The sequence below is a fragment of the Callospermophilus lateralis genome, chromosome 14 (assembly GCF_048772815.1).
Source record: "Callospermophilus lateralis isolate mCalLat2 chromosome 14, mCalLat2.hap1, whole genome shotgun sequence".
In the NCBI taxonomy this organism is placed as follows: Eukaryota; Metazoa; Chordata; class Mammalia; order Rodentia; family Sciuridae; genus Callospermophilus; species Callospermophilus lateralis.
The window spans coordinates 95,639,670-95,654,982 of NC_135318.1; the positions used below are offsets into that span (position 1 = coordinate 95,639,670).

At 44.6% G+C, this 15,313-nt stretch overlaps 1 pseudogene; it reads right to left on the reverse strand.

The window, feature by feature from the left end:
* Window positions 1-643: 643 nt before the first annotated feature.
* Window positions 644-15,313, reverse strand: part of LOC143637870 (ubiquitin-ribosomal protein eS31 fusion protein pseudogene) — a 21,471-nt pseudogene continuing 6,801 nt past the window's right edge.

Here is a 15,313-nt window from a genome sequence, read left to right on the forward strand (position 1 = left end):
ACACTCACAAAAGCAGGATGTATCAGTGCCACAAGGAAAAGATCAGAGAAATCATTTCTGCCTTAGGAGACAGGGTGAGTAATGGTTGTGACATAAAGTCTGGCTGTATTTCAGTAGAAGCTAGAGGTAGGAGGTTTCAAAGGGACACAGAAAAAAAAAATCAAAAGCATGGAGGTGGAAAGCCTGAGGCATGTTTCAGGAACTGGGAAGAGCTGGGTTCAGCTGACTGCAGGGCAAGTGTAAGGAATGGAACAAAGCCAAGAGAGTCTGTGATCTTTTTATTGAAGAAAGAATGCCATTATAAAGAGTTTTTACTTTTTTCAGGAGACAGTTGGAAGCCATAATTTTCTCTTTTGGAAGAATTTTTTTTTAACAGTGTCTCAGCATGTATTTGGTTGTAGGGACTAGAGTTTCGATTAAACAAAATCTTACAGAGTATTTTTTTTCTTTTGTTATTAGTTCATGTCTCTTATTTATTTGGTACTGGGGATTGAAACCAGGGGTGCTTTACCAATGAGCTACACCCCTAGCTCTTTTTATTTTTTAGAGACAGGGTCTCTCTGAATTGCTTATGTCTTGTTAAGTTACTAAGTTTGGCTTTGAACTTGTAATCTTTCTGCCTCAGCCTCCCAAGCTCCTATGTTTAAGGCATGCTGTCTTCTGGTTTGTTGCATCAGTAAGTCAGACAACACTTGCCACAATAATGTCTATCACAGTGGCTGGACATGAAAACTCATTCATTTGAAGGACACTCCTGACTAAGGCAACGAATGTTGCCAATTTCATTATTTCAGGACAGCCAATTTAACCTTCTTTCTCCTAGGCTATTCTTCTTGGTAGTGGTCTAAGACTTCTTCCTTTTCTTAGCACCACCACAAAGCCTCGGCTCAAGATGAAGAGTGGATTCCTTCTCCATGTTGTAGTCAGACAAAGTTCATCCCGTTGCTTACCAACAAACATCAGTCTCTGTTGATCAGAAGGAATTCCTTCCTTAATTGGGGATCTTGACCTTTACATTTTCTATAGCATCCAAGGGTTCAGCCTTGAGCATGATAGTCTTCCCTGCAAGATTTTTTTTGTTTTGAGAAAATCTATCTCAGCAGCAGTTCCACCACAGATGGCGGATCAGAAAGGAAAAGCTTAGAGTATTTTGCATGTAACAAACATTTGCAGAGTTCCACTTTAGCATGTTTATGTGTTATGATACTGACTTCATTCTGTTTTTTATAAAAAAAAATTGAGAATGTGCCTCAAACTTGAGATCCTGCTGCCTCAGCCTCCCAAGAAGCTGGAATTACAGGTATGGGCCACCATGCCCAGCTTGCATTATGCTTTATAATTGCAATTACTTTTATGTTTCATTTGTCCTGTAAGACTATAACTTCTCAAGGATCCTAATTGATTTTGTTGTTCTCTGAGTCCTTAAAAGTAGTTATGGAGAGCTGGGGTATATTGGTAGACTGCTTGTCTTGCATGCACAAGGCCCTGGGTTCAATCCCCAACACCAAATTTTTAAAAATTACTTGTGCAGTTTAGTGTACATATAAATACTTGAGAAGTAACTAAATGAAGTGACATGGTTCAAGGTACATAATTTCATTTAATCCCTATAAAATCCAGTGAAATAGGTCTGGGGTTGTGCCTCAGCATCAGGGCTCTCGCCTAGCATGTGAGAGGCCTTGGGTTCGAACCTCAGCACCACATAAAAGTAAATAAATAGAGGTATTGTGTCCAACAAAAAAATAAATATTAAAAAAATCTGGTGAAATATACTGGTGTTTTCCATTTTATCAGTGAAAAAATTGAGGTTCCAAGAAGCGGTATGACTTGCCTGACTTGGTCTGCCTCCAAGGCAGGCCTTCACTTTCCAGACCCTATGGACAGGAGTTTCTCAGAGCTAAACTTGGGGAAGGGGACAGACCTGGTGCTAGGCAAAATGGATGGTGGAGGAGTGGGAGGATCAGGGACAGAGTACAGTTGGAAAGCCACAGCCGGTGGAACCAGAGGTCGCTCGTGCCTGATGGAGGTCACGTGGCCAGTAGTTATGGAATGCTGGACACCTAGTGAAACTCCTGGGGACTTGGGGATTGTCTTTGGTTTTCCCAGGAAGCCCCGAAATTGCCTGAGCTCTTGGGACTGGAAAGGCAGGGTGCTGGTTCCCCCCAAAGTCTAGTATGACCTTGTAATTTGCATATTGAACAATGAAATGCCTCCCGATCTAGGATAGAATATACTCTTACAGGGTAGGACTGAAGGTAAACCAAATGATTCTAGTGAGTATAATTTGGGTTCTTAAATGGAGAAGGGACCCCATAAGTGGTAGTTCTCTATTTGCCTGAGATATCAGTTCATCCAGTAATGCACTTTTTTTTTGGTGGGGGGGTACTGGGGAATGAACTCAGGGGCACTCAACCATTAAGTCACATCCCAGTCCCTATTTAAAGCCAGGGTCTCATTGAGTTGCTTAGTGCCTCACCATTGTGAGGCTGGCTTTGAACTTGGCAATCCTCCTGCCTTGGCCTCCTGATCTTCTGGGATTATAGGCGTGCTCCACTGTGCCCACCTCAGTATGGAGTGTCTCCTGTGTTCCAGGCACTGTAATAGGTTCCAGGGCTGCAATAGTAAACAAGGCATACATAGCCAGGTGCAGGGATGCATGCCTGTAATCCTAGCAACCTGAGAGGCTGAGCAGGAGGACCTCAAGTTCAAGATTAGCCTGGGAAACTTAGCAAGATCTTGTCACAAAATTTCAAAGGAGGCAGGCTGGACATGTAGCTCAGTAGCACAGTGCCCCTGGGTTCAGTCCCCAGTACCACAAAATATTTTGTATTTTATATATATGTAGTGGCAAAGTTGATTTTCTAATTAATTCATCTCGTACAGTTTTCTAAACAGGCTTCTTCCCCTTCAAGTCTGCTTCTTAGAGGGTAATGCTCTTTTGTTTTAACCAAGAAGCAGTTTGATGTTGTGATAAAAAGCATAGCCAGGGGGACTGGGCTTGTGGCTCAGCGGTAGAGTGCTTGCCTAGCTCGTGTGAGGCCCTGGGTTTGATCCTCAGCACCACATAAAAATAAAATAAAGATATTGTGTCCAACTACAACTTAAAAATAATAAATATTAAAAAAAAGGTATAGCCAGGCACGGTGGCACACATCAATTTTGGATTTTTTTTTTTTTTTTTTTTTTTTAGAGAATTTTTTAATATTTATTTTTTTTAGTTATCGGCGGACACAACATCTTTGTTTGTACGTGGTGCTGAGAATCGAACCCGGGCCGCACGCATGCCAGGCGAGCGCGCTACCACTTGAGCCACATCCCCAGCCCCAATTTTGGATTTTTTATGATGCTAGGAGACTGAACCCAAAAATGTTACATGTGAGCTAGGCACGGTGGCACAAGCCTGTAATCCCAGCAGCTCGGGAGGCTGAGGCAGGAGGATCATGAGTTCAAAGCCAGCCTCAGCAATGGTGAGGGCTAAGTAACTCAGTGAGACCCTGTCTCTAATAAAATACAAAATAGGGCTTGGGATGTGGCTCAGTGGTCAAGTGCCCCTGAGTTCAATCCCTTATACCCCTTCCCCCCGAGAAAGTGTGGACTTTTGTGACAGATTGCCTGAGTTCAAATCCCAGCTTCACCCCTTATGAATTGTGTACACTTAGGCAGGTTCCCAGCTCCTCTATGCCTAACAGAGATGGTTTTCCCTACTCTGTAGGGTTGCCTGGCACCCAGAACTATGCTAGGAAATAGTGAGTGTAAGGTATTGTCCTACAGTGCTGCATTTCTCAAAAACATTTCTGAAATCTTCTGTGTTTGCAGGAAGTTCGTGACTCACTAAGGAAACATGTCTCTTTGTTGTATCCATCCTCTTTCACATGGTCTTACCCAACCTCACTGCCCTTCCACCCAGCAAGCTTGTTCTGGTTCCCTAACTCCAAACCTCATGCTGAAGACAGGTCACAACATTGGGCATATTCAACAGCATCACTACAGATGGGGTGACTCTTTGCAGAATGCTCTGAACTGTGGTTGCATTCTTAGAATAAGTACCATTACCTTATCGGGTGACTGGTTTACAATGACCAAGAATTCATTTTGGTGTGCAGGTTGTCATACCCTTGTTTTGGTTTTTCTTTGTTTTTTAGTAACAGGGATTGAACCCAGGGCACTTAACTACTATGCCACATCCCCAGCACTTTTTATATTTTATTTAGAGACAGAATCTCACCAAGTTGCTTAGGGCTTTGCTAAGTTGCTGAGGCTGGCTTTCAACTTTCGATCCTCCTGCCTCAGCCTCCTGAGCTACTGGAATTACAGGTATTTGCCATCATGCCTGATATACTTGTTTAAAAAGAAATAAATATATATTCCCTAGGAGGACAGTCACTGTCAAGTGTGGTTCACACTGGTTCCAGGACAAATCTGATTGTAACCAGGTAGCAGGAGGCTTGCAGAGTTGTGGGAACCTGCTTCTGCCACAGACATGGACAACCTTGTGATAAGCTGAATCTCCCATGTAGACCAGGCAGCTCCTCCATTATGCTTCCCCTCCCCCATCCCATTTCCTCCAATTTCTCTTGTAGAGTGGAGCCTTAAAAAAAAAAAAAAAAGTCGGGGCTGGGGATGTGGCTCAAGCCATAGTGCGCTGGCCTGGCATGAGGGCGGCCCAGGTTCGATCCTCAGCACCACATACAAACAAAGATGTTGTGTCTGCCGAAAACTAATATAAATATTAAAATTCTCTCTCTCTCTCTCTTTAAAAAAAAATAAAAGAATGTATTAACCAGCAATATGTACATAACAATAACATAATAAATAAATATGGTACAAATAAACATAAATTAAAAATGTTATATGATTTATTAAAAAAAGTCGTTATTGGATGTACAAATATGTAACAACAAATCTCACCGTTATGTACAACCAAAATGCACCAATAAAATTGTGGAAAAAATAAAAGTAAAAGCTAAACTATTAAAAAAACAAGATCATGCTGTAGTGTACTTTTTTTTTTTTTTTTTTTTTTTTTTTAATGTACTGGGGACTGAACCCAAGGGCATTTAACCACAGAGCCACATCCTCAGCCCTTTTTACTTTATTTTGAGACAGGGTCTCACTAAGTTGCTTAGAGCCTCAATAAATTGCTGAGGCTGGCTCTGAGCTTGGTGATCCTCCTGTCTCAGTCTCCAGAGTCGCTGGTATTACAAAGCCTGTGCCACTGCTCCTGGCTGTAGTGACTTTATTGCACTTCCTCTTTGGGCTATAATTTCCTTTCTTCTTGGTAGCTTCAAGTCCCTGCCTATTAGTCTCTCTCAACCTCAGACTGTGGTTTGGGATGACATCTAAGTCCCAGGCTCTAATTTTTTTTCTCCCTGAGGCCCCCTAGCCTTTCCAGCTGTGTATCCAAGAACCAATCCTCACCCCACTGCAGTTCTGGGGATCAAGCCCAGGGCCTCATACATGCTAGGTGAATGCTCTACCATTAAACCACGTCCCCAGCCTCCCAACTTTTTAATAAGCTGATAAGCATGAAGCAGAGCCCCCATGCACTCAGGACTGTACCTATTGGAAGGAAGGTGGCCAAACATAAGCTCTTCTTGGGGCAGACACAGGCAACTGGGGGCAGGCTTAGTGAAGGCTTGGACAGCTATTTCCTGCAGGAGCCCAGGGTGAACAATCTTAGAGCTTCCTGTGTTAGTTCTCCAGGGCACATGCCTGGCACCCCGCAGCTGCCTCTCACGATGGACTTCCCCACTCCACTGACCAGTGACAATCATGACAAGTGGTCCTTTAGCCAGCCAGTGGTCTAGGGGCACTGCTGCCGCCTTAACCAGTGGAATCATTACTATTTTGTTACATTTTACCCTATTATTAAATTCATGAAAAACTTTTCCAAATGAAAATTGCTGACAGTAGTGATACAAAGCAAATGTTTCATGACTTACTATGGTTGGATGCCAACAGGTGGGCCCAAGGCAGCAGGTCTTCTTCCATAACTGGTTAGGGGTTCACTGGACCTGAGCCAATGGATTATGAGTTCAATTGGAAAATAAAAGAATATGGACAAATGATCTGGAAGTGTCACTGAAAAAACATCTAAAAGGCAAGATGTTATTAGATATTACATACAAATTTGTATCGTTGGGAAAATAGGATCCCTCCTACCTTATAGAATTTAAGTTATTACTCAATGAGTACACATTCACCTTTTGCACATGTTAAGGGTGTGTTAAGAACTGCTGGCCTGGAGTTGTGGTTCAGCAGTAGAGCGCTTGCCTAGCACATGCAAGGCCCTGGGTTCGATCCTCAGCACCACATAAAAATAAATAAAATAAAGGTATTAAAAAAAAAAAAAAAAAAGAACAGCCTCAGCCAGGCATGGTGGTGCACACCTATAGTCCCAGCTGCTCAGGAGGCTGAGGCAGGAGGATTACAAGTTCAAAGCCAGCCTCAGCAATTTAGCAAGGCTCTGAGCAACTCAGTGAGACCCTGTCTCTAAATAAAATCCAGATAAAGGACTGGGTTTTTATATTCAGTACCAAAAGAAAGAAAGAAAGAAAGAACTGCTTCAATTTTATTAATAATTAATGCAAATATTCATTAATCATTAATAAAGAGTTAAGAACTGCCTTAACTTTCATGACCAACTCTGATGCTGATGTAATACCTGATATTGTGGAGTGTATTACATGCAGGTGTTCATCTCATTTCATCTCCTCAACCACCTGGCGTAGGTGATGACCTGGCAACCTGCCATAGCCTGAGGCATCCCTGCGTCTTCTTATTGGGGATACTAACTTTATGAGGCCTTTTCTCAGAATTGTGTTTGTAGCAAGAAACCTTGAGGGATGAGGTAATGTCTCCTGCCAGGACAAAGAAAAGAACAGGCGTGAAAGAGGTCCTTTTCCCAAGATCAGAATTTCTTGCTGCACTGCAAGCCATCCGGGCCCCTCCGTGTTGGCCCTGTGAGTCTTGGAGAGCAAGGAGAATTAGCTGGACTGGGTGTTTGTGCCATGAGTAAGGCAGCCTTTTGTCTCTGACCAGGGGTCTTGTGTCTCGTGCTGGCATCCAAGAACAGTAAGGGGCTTGTCAGTAGGGTCACATTCCGGATGTCCACAGTTTGGATGGAAAGGATTCAGTGTTGTCATGACAACAGTGCAGCAAGCCCTGCAGTCACAGTCAAAATGCGATGTGATTGTGGTGCTGCGTCAATGGCCCTTGAAACTAACTGTGTCAGCAATGAGGATGTGGAGTTTCAAGTGGACTAAAAGTGAAAGGAAATGCAGGGCTTGGGGCAGCCACTCAGTGGCAGAGTGCTTGCCTGGCATGCCATCCCCAGCACTATGCGCACACAATAAAGTCTAAAAAGAAATGCAAAACCTGTCTACCGTTCCCTCTGGCGCAGCTGATTCTTCCCTCCCACCTTCCCCGACCTCAGCTGCCTTAAGGAAAAAGCTGAGTTTGTCCGGAAGCTTTGGGGAATGGGTTCTGCAACGGGAACCCAAGTCACCATCCTCCCCAGTCCTGGGGCAGGAAGTAGTAATGGATGCAGCCAAGTGCAGCCAGCCTGGGGTGACAGAAACTGAACCCTCAAGGGCAGGTCAGAGTAGGTTGTGGCCGGAAGGATGCCACTTACTGGGTGAGCGTGAGGTCAAACCTGAGCAGGCAGGCAGGCAGGCAGGCAGCGAAGAAATCAAAACAAACAGGAAATCCCACACCAGTAACAAGAGGGGCTGCCATCTTGGTAGAGGCAGAGACCAGAGCCCTCGAGGGTAAATGTACAGACAGACAGACAGATATATGCAGGTAAATGTACAGATAGACAGACATATATATCTGCATATATCTGCATATATGCAGATATATATATATATATTCTCCACATCCTCTTCCCCCATCAAGAACTCAGGGGTCCAACTTTTATATGGTTTCTGTGGAAATAAATCCAAATTAACCAGCTTTGCCCCAAGGAGCTGCCCACGGAAGTACTTCAATAAGTTAAAGCCTTGTAGGCTCCAAAAGGTCTGCCTGCTGGTGACCTTCGTCCTCTTTGCCTCCCATCTGCACCCAGTTCCTTTGTCTTCTCTCCATCCTGTCTGCCTACCTCTCTTCTATTGGTTCATTCATTCATTCATTCATCCATCCTTTATCGTGGTCCTAGGGATTGAACCCAGGGGTGCTCTTCCACTGAGCTACATCCCCAGCCCTTTTTATTTTTTTTTTTCTTTTGCAACAGGTTCTCTCTAATTTACCCATGATAGCCTCAAACTTGCAATCCTCCTGCCTCGGCCTCCTGGGATTACAGGGGTATACCATCACATCTGGCCTTTACCTCTCCTCTTTAGATGGGTATAATATAAAAACTAAAATATAGACTTTTAGTAGTCACAGGGCTTTTGAGTCAAGTTTTCATTTCCAAACTTGTTTTTCATATGCATTCAAATTGAATACTTGATGGCCTTTAGAAAACACTGAATTGGGTTGCTTCGTACTATCTGGGCCTTCAGTTTTTGTGTATAAAATAGGGATGTTGAAAAGACTAAATTAGCTGGACTCTGTAGCCCACGCCTGTAATCCCAATGGCTCAGGAGTCGGAGGGAGGAGAATCGCGAGTTCAAAGCCGGCCTCAACAACTTAGCGAGACCCTGTCTCAAAGGGGTGGAGATGGGGCTCAGTGGTTGAACACCCCTGGGCTCAATCCCTGATACCAGAAAAAAACTAAATTAGTTTTCACACATAAAACACCTACTGTGGTGATTATTTTTATTGCTCTTCCTTGAGATGTGATCTGTGATGCATTTTCCCCAGTAACTCAAGACCTCTGACTGAACAAACCTTCTCTCCTAGAAAATCCCTAGGCTTTGGGCAATATTTCTTGGGAAACCCAACAAGGTAGTTAGAAAGCAATACCAGTGTGAAAAAAAGTAAAAAAAAAAAAAAAATGCCACCAGGCGTGGTGGCCCACGTTTGTAATTCCAGTGGCTCAGGAGGCTGAGGCAGGAGGATCACAAAGTTCAAAGCCAGCCTCAGCAAAAACTAGCTGCTAAGCAACTCATTGAGACCCCCTCTCTAAATAAAATACAAAATCGGTCTGGGGGTGTGGCTCAGTGGTCGAGTGGCCCTGAGTTCAATCCCCTGTACCAAAAAAAAAAAAAAAAAAAAAAAACGACTCCAATTATTCCCTTCTCCCTCCCTCCCTCCACCAGAGGTAACCACTTTCCCGACTTTTAGCCAGTCTCTTGCATTCTTTACAGTCTTGCTATTTAGGTCTGATCTCTATTGCTCAGTTTTGAAAAAGTGAGTGGCATGCAAAATCCAGCTGTGCCAAGAGACACCAATACGTCCCATTAGACCTAGGATCCAAAGGAAGAGATGATGGCAAGGGAGAGTCTGCATGAGAGGCTGACCTCAGCTTCCCTGATTCTGTGGGGACCACTCCAGGCTGCCAGAGGATGAGGTCACAGAGGGAACCCTGGAAGTTAGGTCATGGCAGTCCAGCACTGATGGGGTTGTAGAACAGACCAGTACAGCTGTTTAAGAAGAGGCACATTGGGCTGGCACATCTGTGACACACACATCTGTGATCCCAGCAACTCAGGAGGCTGAGGCAGGAGGATCTCAAGTTTGAGGCCAGCCTCAGAAATTTAGAGAGACCCTAAACAACTTAGTGAGACTGTCTCAAAAGAAAAAATATATAAAGGGCTGAAGATGTGGCTCAGTGGTAATGTGTCCCTGGATTCAAACCCCAGTATCAAAAAACCAAACCAAACAAAATCACAAACAAAAAACACACATGGGTGATCCTTGTCTTTGAGTCTTGCATGACCCAAGCTGTTTATTCTACTCTTGTACTTATGCCGTTGTTGGGCTGAGTATAAATTCCAGACTCAAACCACTTTCCTTCGCAGTTTTGAAGATATTGCTCTTTAGTCTTCTTGCTTCCAGGACTGTGTCGGGCAGTTTGATGTCATTTTTCTGATCCTGTGTATGTCATATTTTTCTCTCTAGAAGCTTGTAGATACTCTGTTTGCCCTCAGTGTTCTGAAATATTGCGATGAGGTGCCTTAGCACTATGGTTTGGACCTTAAATATCCCCCAAAAACTCTTGTGCTGAAGGCTTGGTCCCTAGTGAGTGGGTCACTGGGGTTTTGACCTGATCAAGGATGAAGTCTTTGATGGATTCATGGCCTAGTGGGCTCCTGGGAGGACACGGAGACCTTAGGAGTTGGGGTTCAGTGGGAAACAGTCATAGTCACCTGGGGCACGACCATAGAGGGGGCATTTTGTCACCTCCCCCAGCCGTGTTTCTGCCCCCGCCTCTGGACCACCATGAGCTAAGCAACTCAAGTTCACCACCACTCCTGCAGTGATGCTCTACCTCACCACAGGCAGGAAGGAACATGAAGCCAAGGGACCACAGACTGGAACCTCTGAGGCAGTGAGTCAAAACAAATCTTTTCTCCCTTTGGTTGATTTTCTCATGTAGTTTGTCACAGTGACAGTAAGCTAACTAACAAATTTGTTATGGGGTTTACTTTCAACCATGTGCTGGGCATTCAGTTTTAATCTGAACACTCATGTCTTTCACTTGTGGGATACTTCTTTTGCCACGGGGAGGTGCCAGGGTTTGAACTCAGGGGCACTAAACCACTGAGCCACATCCCCAGCCCTATTTTGTATTTTATTTAGAGACAGGGCCTCACTGAGTTGCTTAGTACCTTGCTTTTGCTGTGGCTGGCTTTGAACTCAAGATCCTCCTGCCTCCGCCACCCAAACTGCTGGGTTTACAGGTGAACGCCACCACATCTGGCCTAAGAACTCTTTTTGATCTCTCATTTTATCTGGTCTAAATATATCGTATATGGTGTGTGAGCTTTCTGTCACTGTGACAGAATACCTGAGGTATAAGAGGAAAGTTTCAGTTGAAATGAATTGTCCCCATTGCTTTGAGCCTGTGGTGAGACTGGACATTATGACAGGAGCTCATCTTTGTATCCAGGAATCAAAGAGAGAGAAGAAGGGGCCAGGGTTCCAGTTTCAAGGGCACACCCCCTGTGACCTAACTTCTCTCAAGTAGGCTCCACCTTTGAAGGTTCCTCCACTTTCCAATAGTACCATAGTCTGGAGACCAAGCCTTTAACACTCAGGTCTTGACGGAGCATTTTTGATCCAAACTGTGGCACATAATTATACAAACTTTTCATATATTTGTTGAATGAACAAGTGATTGGGACAGATGCTTGTTAGAATCTACTGTCTTTTGAATCCTCCCACAAGGAGAATGTACAAGTGGTGCATCTGAGAGACACTGCTAGTTGTGTTTCTAAGGCAGTTAGCCAGGCATGTTGGCCTGAAATCCCAGCCATTTGGGAGGCTGGGGTAGGAGAACTGCAAGTTCAAGGCTAGCTAGCAAGTTAGTGAGATCCTGACTCAAAATAAAGATTAAAAAGGACTGGAGATGTAGTTTAGTAGTAGATCACCCTAGGTTCAATTCTCAGTACTGAAAAAATATATATATTATTTATATAAAATATAAATATATAAATACATATAAATACATATATATATATATATATATATATATATATATATATATATATTTATGAGCGGTAGGTCGTAGGTATTGATATGCTATTCAGATTCTTAAGCAATAGTGGTGCATTCCATGTACAGGTAGCCTCTGTGTTAATTTTCTACCTCCACACAGCACTGAACACAAGGCTGCAAGTTTTTTATTTTCCCTTTATGTTCACAAGCAGGGACAATGTAAAAGTCTGTGGACACACAAGTCTTGATTGCATAGCAGACTTCACAAAATGTTTGTTACCAGAACAGGATAAATTTTTGATCTTGTGATAACAAGAAATCTATTTGCTAAAATCCTTTTTTCTTTTTTCCAGGCAGGCATGTGCTACCATGCCTAACAGTTTGCTGAAATCTTGCAGTTGTAGAAAGATTTTTTTTGAACTCTGTTGTCTAAAGAAATGGTTGGTGGTGTTATTATTTGTTGTTGATTATTCTGCCTGGTTATCTTGATCTCTCACCCCCAAACCCAAACCCAAATATTTAAGATCTGAGAGTGTATTTGCTTGACTGATCCAATGTCTGCATCCTCTTGGTCTGGATTCTCTGAGGCTCTTAGCCTTGCTTCCCACAAGTTCTCCCCAACACACACACTGTACTAAAAAAAAGGTGGAATCCCTACCCTACTCCAAATGCTCCCCACCTGTCTCATAGCTGTCACAGGTTCAGTTCATTCAAAACCAGTTGTTGCACATTGATTTTTGTCTTTGTCCTTAAAGTGCTAAGAATTTTAGAGACAAATCAACCAACAGATAACCAAAACCCAGAAGACAGCGCTATGCAGTACCATATTTAGTCACTTGAACACAGATGACAGACACATCCAGCCCAGGAGGGGTGGGTGAAAAATCTTCATACATAGGGCCATTGAATTTGAGAAACAACCTTAAAAGGGACTTCCTGTCTATCAGATGAGAAAGCTGAAGCTCCAGGCTCTTGGGAACTTCGACGGGTCCATTTAGCAGGTGAAGAGAGCGGGTTCAGACGCTGGCTCCCGGAGCTCTCTCCCGCTGTTCCCGTGGGAGAGACGGACCGCGATGGTTCAGGGGATGGATGGAGGCAGACGGCGTTTTCTCTGCGGCGGGGGAGTTGAGCAGGCTGAGCCCAGGTTCCCAGTCCCAGCCTCTTCTTTCCTCCGCTCTGCCGGTAGGGCTTCTGGTGTCCCGGCCTTGCGGCCGGTGACTCACTTTCAGATTGGCCAAATGAGGTAGTATTCCCTTTAGAGCAGGAACAACCCGCGGGGTCGGTGACCGCCCACTGGACGGAAACCCCGCCTCCTTTTTTCAACCAGAAATGAAATTCGTAGTTGAATTTGCCCACATAATTTACAGAAGCACTAATTGTTACCAAAGGAGAAGAAAACCAATTTACTTCTAAGGCTGGCCTCGAATTTGCGATCCTCCTGCCTTGGCCTCCCGAGTCGCTGGGATTACAGGCGAGCACCATCGCGCCTGATACCCAGTACCAAATCTTTAAAAAGTAATTTATAACACAATAAAGAGAGCTTCGATGTGGCAGCGCTCAGGACTGACTGCAGGATTGCATCCCTAGGAACGTCTGCGAACGTCCCAACTGTGCAAAAGAACTCTGCAATCCGTGCAAAGGAGTGGGACGCTGGCTCACATCCTCTCGCACCCGCTCACCCCTTTTGGGGAGGTCCCGAGCGTCTTGCAACCGGATCCGGATCTTTGCGAACCTCCAACTTGCCCGCGTTGACTGACGAGTCCTGGAAGGCTGGGGGCGGTCCCGCAGCGGAGCGCCTGCAGGTGGCGCGAAGGGAGGGAGGGTGAAGGTGGTGGGGACTGCGGCGACAGAGGTAGATCTGGGGCGAAGGGCCCAGAAAGCTGGAGGGAAGGAGCCCTTCCCCTCTGCGCGGACCGCTAGGGCCCCGCCCAGCTCCAACCCTCACTGCGGTCCCGGGTAAACTTGCCGTCGAGGGCGCGTCTGTTTCTTTGGAACACACTTTTTTGTGCTACTGCAGCAAAGTCGCGCGAGGGCCCTGGGTTCATAGCCCATTCAGAAGCTCGACACTGAATGCTTATTTTTGTATGTGGAAAAAGGACCTACTGAGTGCTAAGCAGAAAGTTTAAAAAAAGACTAAAAACTTTAAAAGTCACTTGCAATCAACCCCTCCACCCTCAGAATACCATTGAAACATTTTAGGACCCACCCTTCAAAGCTTTTTAACCCAGGCATCTAACCCGTGCACACAAATACACACACTAGATGAAGCATCTCCCTTCCTAACTTGCTTTCTTTCACACAGTAGGTTATGGTCTATATTCTAGGTTATGCCCTCTTTTCCCTGCCCTGTGCCTGAGGGCACCGATCCAGGAATTCTGCGTGGAGTGGCTCCGTCTGGTTTTGGCTCCTGAGAGGGTCAGCAGGGCATAGGAGTGGGCTTGAGAGAACCCATTCTCTTCCTGTGGTCCTAGGGGGTTGACGGGCGTTCTGGTCTTCCAAGTGAAGACCACTTTTTCTTATTGTACACCCTGTCTAGGTAACTGTGTTCTTCAAGTTCTGGTGATACATCACCCCCTCCCACTTACACCCCAGCCCAGGTGAGTTCCCCACTGGATGACATCAAGACCTATGCCCACCCTGTTCAGTTTTCCCTAACCCTTGAAACTTTCATGTCTCTGATTAAACTCTCATCAATCACCTAGCTTGAGTATTCGTTCCAGGAGTCCTAACCCAAACCACTTGATTAAGGGTGATTTTTTTTTTTGGTGTGGGGAGGTTACTGGCAATTGAACTCAGGGGCCCTCCACCACGGAGCCACATCCCCAGCCCTACTCTGTATTTTAATTGGAGTTAGGGTCTCACTGAGTTGCTGAGGGCCTCACCAAGTTGCTAAGGCTGACTTTGAACTTGCAATCCTCCTGCCTCAGCCTCTGGAGCTTCTGGGATTACAGGCTTGCATCCCTGTGCCCAGTGCAAATTTCATTAAATTCATTTGAACACTGGTGTTTCAATAGGGCACATTTCTGGAAATATGGCACAAACCACATCTAGAAGTTTTCCCTCAAATTTCTAGTAGGCCTTTTTACAATACATGTGTTTTGCTGTTCTGGTGTGGTGGTGGCAGTAATCCTAGTGGCTCTGGAGGCTGAGGCAGGAGGATCACAAGTTCAACACCAGCCTCGGCAACCTGGCAGGTTGTAAGCAACTTAGCAAGACCCTGTGTCAAAATAAAAGATAAAAAGGGCTGGGGATATAGCTCAGTGGTTAAGCAGCTCTGGATTTAATCCAAGTACCAAAAGTAAAAATAATTTTCTGGGACAAATGTGTACATTTTGATATTTAAAAAGCCAAAGTCAGCTCACTTTTCCTATAAATGGCTGGAGAGTGAATGCTTTGGTGTTTATAAGTCTGGAAGAGAAGAGGGGTGACTCCTTTCCTCATTAAAGTTCAATGGCCTACGTGCCTCTAACAAAAGACAAGCTAACAAGAGAAAAGCATAAATTTATTTAGTTAATCATACCTTTATGAGATATGGGAGCCTTAGAATAAAGATCCAAAGACACAGGTGGAAAATGTCCACTTTATTTTTATGCCTAAATTCAATGAAGCAGTGCCTGATGTGTAGGCATTCCTACACATTCAACAAGAAGGATATAATTTAATAGTAACCAGCCAGGTGGGGAAACCTAGAAGAGCCTGTCTGTTCAGATTCTTCTTGGCTACTCAGTGGGAGACCTGCTATTGGACAAAGGTAGGTGAGGGAATTTCC